At 39.7% G+C, this 9,426-nt stretch overlaps 1 long non-coding RNA gene across 1 annotated transcript; it reads right to left on the minus strand.

Moving 5' to 3' along the window:
• Positions 1-4,724: 4,724 nt before the first annotated feature.
• Positions 4,725-8,996, minus strand: LOC307262515. The gene is made up of 5 exons (XR_013845246.1): positions 8,860-8,996; positions 8,412-8,479; positions 8,048-8,091; positions 7,521-7,583; positions 4,725-4,858 (listed from the first exon to the last, which is right to left on the minus strand). It is a non-coding gene; the product is annotated as an uncharacterized lncRNA (long non-coding RNA).
• Positions 8,997-9,426: the final 430 nt, after the last annotated feature.

A 9,426-nucleotide genomic window follows, 5' to 3' on the forward strand; every position in this document is an offset into this window, starting at 1 on the left:
CATTTGGTTTCTGTGTCCTTTTCTTATATGTTGCTGGTCACTAAACACTAGCCAACCAGTTTTTTGGGGAAGCAGTAACAGTCATAATCACTGTAATGTGAATGGAAACAGATGTTATTGTTAGCTTTCATACTTTATGTTTAGCAAAGGGACATGACCTTTTTTGACATTTGTGAGTAAAATCAACATTTGCTTAAAGTTGTATTTTATCTGGTGAAATGTATCCTTGGCATCAAGACTAGCTATAAGACATACCCCACATGTCAGTAGGCATTACCCACGTTTGTCTCTTGTGTTTTAACCCACTTGCAGCAATACACGATGCTTTAACAAAATGTTTACTGAAATAATTACACATCTTAATAGATTGCATGTGGCAATATGAAACAATTTGATTTTGATGAGCAGATCTTATATCGAATTTAGATTATTGTATAAAATGCTTTCAAACCCCAAATGTAGAACTTAAATGTGAGTTCCTGCCTCGGCCAGCATGTCTCTATTTCCCTATCTTTGCCCCCTACCAAGCTCTCCATCGAAGCCATCTTTCTGTAAGGCAACCCAGCTATATTGAACACCAGCATGGGACTGTTTTGAAAGTAAGTTAATTGGGTATCTGCATGTTTACCTCTCGGGAACCAGCCTGTGTGATTTGACCACGTGGTATGCCACACATTTTCTTTTTTGTGTCTCAATACTTTCTTTCACCCTTTCTGTCTACCTGGATTGGTCTTTTACTGCCTGTCAGAACATATTTTTTCTCAGCATGGCAGAGTTTAGGGCTGACAAAAGGGTGGAGGGAGTGGAAGCCTTAGTGTTATCACCTGTCTCATTTACAACTACAGAAACCACTCAAAAGTTCCATGATTTCCAATTCTGTTTTGGTATACTAAGAGGATCGTTGGGAGGGAGAACGAGGAGGAGAATGGGATGAGGAGAGTGACCTCCATGAATGAATGTAGAGATGCTGATTTGACTCATTTTCAATGGTCTCAATTATTTCCAGAGCCCTATATGGCCCTGATCTCACCTGCATCATCTCGCACAATGTTATAGGCTACTTTACAGCCTATGCTCATAGCCTACTATATTTCTGAATGAAACTGCGTTTGGGTAACACTTGATAAATGTGCTTAGATCATTCTTTTAATAGTTAGGCTACAAAGAAGTTTCCACTACGGTTTTATCCGTTGCCATTTGGTTATTGTTATGGACGCTGACATTACTTTCATGTTATTTTAATTTCAAACATCAAAATAACCTTTCCTTATAACTCGAAATATAATGGCATGTCAACAGTTCTCTTCAATGCCGAGAAAATATATTTTATTTTTAACTTTTTGCCAAGGAAGAAGTAGTCGACACAACAATAAATGTCAGTGTGGGCTGCACTACTGCCGCGGGGCATGAGTACGACTTCGCGCGGCGGAAAATCAGACGACTTCCGCCGGGCATGGTTGTAGCGGAACTCGCGCGTTCGGCTACGGTTTTAACACTTCTGGATAAAAGATCTTAAGTAGACTACATATTTTTTTTTTAAATCGTGAGATTAAATTGCTTTAGTTTAATAATGAGATCGGCTTCCCTAAATATGTCATATATTATCTAATAAATCTATGTTTTAGCTACCCCAATTTGCAAACAGCCAGAACTACCAACTCAAATACCACATTTCTACAATACCAGCCAATATGTCACAAAAAAACTATTATTTATACGAATTCTTGACTTAGATCTTCTCGTTGCACTGTATCCACAAGTTCGGCTGTAACCCACAGGTTATGTCTGTAACAGATAAGTTATATTGAGTACACAAATATTTTGAGGACCATATCCCTAACCCTAGCTCAAAAACGAGAAAAACTACAAATATGGCAAACTACAGAATTAGAGTGCATGACGCGTCTCTGGGAAATGTAGTTCTCTGAAAACATTTGAGTTTTTTCCAGCAATTGGAACTTGAACATTCAAAATTTATAGTACTGTGAGGTGTTTTATGTGATGCTTTACACATTAATGTAATCAGATTTTAAATATCTTATTATGAAATGGTTGAAATCCTGAAAACACCCACATTTTATATTGTCCCTAGATGTGTAGTATATCACATGAAAGCCTAGACCTGGAGCTTTCCAAAACAGTTAGTCCTATGTCTCTACCACCTTTTGAAGCTGAGTTATGAGCCTTCAAGCAAGCACTAAGGTCAAGGTTCAAAGGTCAGTATTTCTGAGTAGGAGCCCAGTAGAATCCTCAAACTGACATATTGTTACATTGTAGGTCGAGACCTTTCCAACGATATATTTTGTTTACCTCTAAGACAAAGATTTAAAATTTCTCATTTCATGGACACAGCATATCAAGCCTATTAAAGCCATACGCTTGAGACAGTGTCTGTGTGTGTCCATAAAATGAGAAATGTTTTCGATAGATAGAGATGACAGATGATAGACAGAGTTGATAGATGGATAGAGAGATGATATAAATGATAGATTGATTGATTTTTCTGTCCCCTGTCAGATTATCACCCTGAAAGAGCTCTAAGGCTTGTGAGATATGGAAAATTGTATGAGAAAATTAAAAATGTGTTGTACAGTTTTACCAAATGCAGCCTACGTTCTATGGCCTCGACCTGGAGAGTAACATGTCACTTTGAACAGTCTACCTGTAGCCTACATGTTTCCTGTTTTGAAATACACCGGTGAAGAGGATGATGTGGCCCTTATTTAATTCACTGTCCAGTTTAGGAGAATAATGTCTAATGTGGCTTGATTTGTATTTATATATTTTAAGATTTTAGTCAAACTTTGGAGGTACAAAGAAAAAGATGAGAGCTATTGCTGGTCAGCAGACAATTGCAGCTGGAAAAATGGAAAGAGCTCAAGCAGAGTAATAGGCCTTGCCTAAGCTACGCTGAAGACTTGATTCATATTAAGCTGCTCACATCCGATCCCAAACATATATATCAATTATCACTTTGAAAAAATGTATTTCTTAAAATATATTATTGACATTTTATTTTATACATGTGGATATTGTGACATGATCGTAATATTTGTGAAGTAAAGGTGTTTTGTCTGATTTTGTTTTGATTGCTAGGACTATTAGTTTGTCCTTTAGCCTATACTGCAGAGAAAGAGGAGGTCCATGATGAAAATTAACACAGAGACAGACAACTCAGGATGTTGACAGAAACAATGATTACATAGAATTATTTTAATTCCTTTTATAATTTTGTTTTATAGCGCTCATTATTGTCTGTAGGCCTACATTACATGCATTGTATGCCCTTAGTTAGCCTATAAACAATATATCCCACAGTAAACAATTACGTAAATGGCTCCCAGAGGATGAGGGCAATACAAAGCCTAACTGGGCTGTGGCAAAAGTCAGAAATTCTGGTAGAGATTAAATAGCCTGGCTATTTGTCTGGGCCAAACGTTAGTTGAACGCGCCTGGTCCGCCTACAACGCCCACAATGCCTTTCGGTAGCCTACACTATCCCCTTTCGAATCGAGGCGATAATGATGGATGGCCTTACCATCAACCCATCGTTTTGTTGAGTTGTAGAGGAGACTCTCATCTTTTTTGGAGAAACTGTAAGGATATCAATAACAAAATCATATGGGAATTCACTTCCGGTTGGCGCATTTGTAGTTCAGCGCCATTTACCCTTTCTTTATAGGTCCATGCATTTACCCACCCAAATCTGCAAGTGACGTAATGTAGGCTACTTATGTGCCTTATGAAACAAATTAATTTTCCAAATTCAGTAAAAAAGTGAAAAGTTTAATGATACAAATATTTGTTTGTTGAAATAAATGGGAGAAGAAAAATTAAGTGACTAGTGAAAGGATTTAGGCCTACCAGCCTCAGATGTTTGTAGGCCTACTGGTGTACTACCCTCACATTGTAGATGTAAAGCACACATTGACCTTACCTTGTTCAGCGCAGGTAAAACATATTAGATCATTCAATTATGATGATAATACCAGAATACATTTCACATTATATTTATTTTGTTAAGCAAGGAGTAGCCTACGTCTTTTATTTTGAATGATTGACTCCAATTCTTAAACTAGCGATTGAGTGTGGAAAATGCTTCTGGCTGACGGTTTTGGCTCTCCGATGGGATTGAAACAATTGTGCTCTTCGGCACCATTGTACACTGTTCATTTTTTGAGTAGGCGGCTGGTGAATTTAACAACCAAGTGTGTGATAAACGTATATTAAATAAACAAAAATGTCCCAATGTATTGAGCTCATTAAGTAAAGAAAACACAATTATTTGAATTTATGAGTGTTGGCTCATGGGGAATCAATAAGTAGTTGACCCCTCTATTTGGCATCACCTTGAATTGGGTACCAAGCACAATACATTTAGATCATGAGCCTGTACATGAAGATGAGTGTTAAGACATTGAACAAATCTTTTTCAGCGTGAACCGGGTGCAATATGAAGTAGACTGATAACAATTAATAAAATGTCTTGTAGTAAGAATGAAATAGATTATAGGTGGCTTAATCTAAATATTCTAAAAGAAAAAAAATCACTAAATGCGTATGTTTTAGCGAAAGGGCACCCATTTAGTACTTTAATTGACCAATTGTAAACAATCATGTGAATCAAGTATATAGAAACAGGACCAGAAAAAGTAAAGACTTATTTCAAAGTTAGTTATTTCCCAAATGTTTTAGAAGACAGTAACATAAAATAATGAACTCAATTCAATTCAGTTACATTATCTTTATAGTGGCACATCAAAACAGAAATCAAATATAACAAACTCTTAAAATGAATAACAACGGCAACAATGAACGACTTCGATGGAGCTTCCGGGTGGGTGGTCTTCCGTCTTAACTGGATGGGTTTAGAGAAAGAGAAAGGGTTAGAGGCACAGCAAGAGATGGTTAGGAGATTAAGATGGAGGGAAACACAGCAACAATAATCATAACACTAGAAATAATATTAGTAATTGACTAATAATAGCACCCACACCCACTGATTTGCCTCTGACATGGCACAACTATGGCGTCCCCTACCTGAGCCCCATGCCGGACTCCGTTCAGGGTCCCCAAGAAGGACGAATACTTCGAACCATTCTTAGTCGGGCCCCTCACCTGAGACCACTTTGCCTTGGGAGACCCTACCAAGAGCACTAAGCTCCGGACAACATAATGCCATAATCGAGCAGCCCTAATCTAAAGTTTGAAGTGTTCCTGTTTGGGGAGGAAGGCGACTGTTAGATGCTTACAGTCCAGAAAGGGGGTTGGAAATTGTCTGGCTGATAAAGTGAGTGATGATCTGTTAAAAAGCAAAACAAAAAATAGAGCTGTCTTTAACTCTATACCTCTTTTTCTCTCGGTTCACTCTACACTCACTCACTCACTCACTCACTCACTCACTCACTCACTCACTCACTCACTCACTCACTCGATGGCCCAATCCCAAATGACTCCCTAGGCACTCCCACTCCGTGAGCGAGTGTGACTCGCTGTGGAGTCACACTCACGGCTGTGAAGTGCCACTCGATCATTAAGGGCGAGGGTATAACAACGGTGCGGCTTTGGCAAGCCCTCGCCTTTGCCAGACGGAAACAGGAAGAAGACACTAGTTTGTTAAGTCTTTATTTCTCACCCTAAAATAGAATTCCACCACATTTATATTTGACCTGAAACACTCTTTACATTCATATATAGGCTACGCATGTAAGAGTAAAATGTAGTATTGAATAAAAACAAACTCACTCCCATGCTTTTTTGGCTGCATAATTTATTTGTTGTTAAACATTTTCTAACTGCATATTCTTAATTTTACCAGCTCAGTCTGTAGTGGAGAAAACGGGTGGGTGTTTGATCCGCTGTTTAATTATCCTTTTAGTTTACATGCACAGCAGCATACAAAACCAGGGAAAAGAACAATAGTCTGCTAAAGCATGTATTCCACTTGTCATGATCTGCCATTACGACCGGCGAATCGCGGCAGTTAATTAGCGTGCATAAATTATAATGCACTGCAAGGGGTGTCATAAATAAGAAAAGTCATGCCGCTATTACTACCCCTCATCGGCTGTAACAGAAACACAAATCTTACTAACAATTTAAGGAAATAATAATCACTGTCCCTTATTAACTTGTGGGCATTTTCTTCATCTGCTTCGTTTTATCTTTTTCCACGCCTTGAAAATACACTAACGGTAGACAAGTGGCATAATCAAATCAACCAGTGTAAAACAACATGTTCGTTCCGATATTGTAGGCTACCCTCCGGTTCCGTCATTTAGGGCTATGCATAAAAATAATCAATCAAATGTCTGTTTGAGGTAAGAGTAGCTACGTTTCATTTATAATTCGGGAAACAAACTCCCTGGAACTCTCATTTGTAAGTTAGCTCCTCCATTCCGGACATAATTGATTGGCAGACACCTGTGTCAAACGTAGGGCTGAGCCAACGTCGATGCAGACTCGATGATCGAGGGCTTTATCACCCACTTACACTCGAGGCTCGATGGTTTGGGACGACACTCAATATGGCGGGCCCTCCCCGCGAACGCGCAAACGGAGGGATAGTGGATAGGGTTAGGGTGTAGGGGGTGGATCTAGATTGGGCCACTCACTCACTCACTCACCCACTACAGTTGTCCATTGTCCCCTTATTTTTTATTCAATCTTTATTTCACCAGGAGAATTCTTTTTAAGATTAAAAATCTCTTTTGCAAGAGAGTCTTGGCCCTTGCAACTATTTCTATCAGCCAACCAGCACCGCCCTAATATTGCATATTGTAAACCTGACTACCTGCACCCACCCACACCAATATTTAAAAACAAAATTACAAAGTATTGTGACCGCCGGTCCCGCGGGTACCCTTAGATTAGCAGACTTTATGTATACCTCTTAAAAGCTGTAATCTGGTTTCTAGTGGCCGGAAATTTAATTGCAGGCACAATGCTTTCTCTGTATGTTCTGATCCAAGTTTTTGACCCAGAAGTTATGAGAAGTGCAGACAGAGAGCATCTGTATCGCTAGAGCAGTTGGCACTCGCCCAGGCACACACAGTGTGCAGAATTACCTTTTCATCAATTTTTAAAATGTCGGACCTAGGACCATGTCTTATACAAACCATGGACTGTATATAAAAGATTAAATGCACACAGGTCTGAACTCAGTACTACTGAGTCTGAAGCTCCCATATCCTGATTAAAAGAATGCAACGCTGCAGCGCGGGAAATACCATAGCCTCTCTGATTGTGTTACAGGGCAAAGCAGCAAATACAAGAGCTTTCATCAATGGGTCATATGCTCAATCAACAATGTTTTATCTCACCGTTTGATAGATAGGAATTTAAGAGACAGTTAGATTAAAGATCAACTAGATAAAAATCTTACAGAGTATAACATTTATTTTGGCTTTAAATTAAACACACCTCTTTAACTCCTAAATCCGGCTTTGTAGCACACCCCTCCGGTAAAGGGTTAGGGGTTTGATAAAAATTGATAAACACAGCAATATAAAATACATTACCACACTGGATTGTGTCAACAAATGTGTGCCTCTGGCTCCCAGGTGTTTTTCCATCTCATCCCACTGTGAGACAAACAGAAATACATCATTTTAATGCTAGTATGTGTTTGGGAAAAATAGCACTGGAATCTTCAGTCATGCCTGTAATTATTTAATGATCAGTATTAGTTAAAACATGGGATCCACATACTATATTTTGTATGTATTTATAGACTTTTATTGCATGAGAACATGCATTCATCTGCCTGTTTTTGTGAATGGAACAAATACTAACTTACCTAGTTATCTAAAAAAGCATGATCGAAGTTCAAAATGGCATACAACATTTTGAACAAATTGGAAACATTCTATTGCTATTGCAGAGAGGGTGATTATAGTTGTGTGATTTAGTTTTTAGATGATATCCAATACACTACACTGGCCAAACATTTAACTACTTTGTTAGTGCCTTGAGTTCAAACTCAGCTGAGAGTTGTTTCCCAAGCAAAATAATCTTAAATAAAGAAATGTTCAGAAAACATACGCACCATCCAGAGCAAGGATGCCACTGCACTAACACCTCAGTATGGCCCTTAGCGGCGAGAGGAAAACAGAAGGTTAAATCAATCACTTTGTCCGCCAACAGATGTCAATACAGAGGGGCTAATATACATGCTGAACTATAAACACAACCATGAGTTCAAGTAAACTATTAGTCAGTGTGAGTAATTCAAATTAGAAGAATTACAGATAGTTGTTGTTGTTATTGTTTGTGCAGTATGGCCAAAGTGAACTGTTTATTTTAAAGAAAGCATTATCGCTTTGCAAAACTTTCTGTTGGCATTCATATTGTTTGACAGGTATTTCTCTATCACTTTGTTCCAGTACTTTCTAATGTCTCTTAAAACCAACCTCCTTAACTCTTTCCTGTATTATCCTCTTGTAGGGGAAACTGGTTGACCCTTGATGTAAGGGACACTCTGAAAGGAATTAAAGGATGATTACATTTTGTGGCATCATAGGACATATTCTGAACAGCATTCAGATTCATGATACTATAGTATTCATAGGAAAACTGAGAACTCTGTTTTCTAAATGTAGTGCTAAATGTAAAATAAATGCATGTTTCAAAAAGCAGGGTTAACAAACTCAAAGTTTATTCCTGAACTCTGAGTAGACAAACCCTGAGATGAGAAACTCTTGAGTTTCATCGTTTAATTCTTATCCAAAATGTTCAGAAAAACGATGACACATGCCCTGCTCAGCTGAGATGCGGCTGGAATGAAACTGCTCTAACTCTTGACCCTTGTCAAAACTTTTTCACAGTTCAAAATCAAACACAGTTTCTGTTCATACATACCACTACTGTCAACTTTCCTCCTTGTCTTTTTTCTTTTGGAGGGTGGAAGGGTAGGGGCAGGAGTCACATGGAGGGTAGGGGCAGGAGTCACATGCAGGGTAGGGGCAGGAGACACATGGAGGGTAGGGGCAGGAGACACATGGAGGGTAGGGGCAGGAGTCACATGCAGGGTAGGGGCAGGAGACACATGGAGGGTAGGGGCAGGAGACACATGGAGGGTAGGGGCAGGAGACACATGGAGGGTAGGGGCAGGAGTCACATGCAGGGTAGGGGCAGGAGACACATGGAGGGTAGGGGCAGGAGTCACATGCAGGGTAGGGGCAGGAGTCACATGCAGGGTAGGGGCAGGAGACACATGCAGGGTAGGGGCAGGAGACACATGGAGGGTAGGGGCAGGAGTCACATGGAGGGTAGGGGCAGGAGACACATGGAGGGTAGGGGCAGGAGTCACATGCAGGGTAGGGGCAGGAGACACATGGAGGGTAGGGGCAGGAGACACATGGAGGGTAGGGGCAGGAGACACATGGAGGGTAGGGGCAGGAGTCACATGCAGGGTAGGGGCAGGAG

The sequence above is a fragment of the Ammodytes marinus genome (genome assembly GCF_949987685.1).
Source record: "Ammodytes marinus genome assembly, chromosome: 16".
NCBI classification, from domain to species: domain Eukaryota; kingdom Metazoa; phylum Chordata; class Actinopteri; order Uranoscopiformes; family Ammodytidae; genus Ammodytes; species Ammodytes marinus.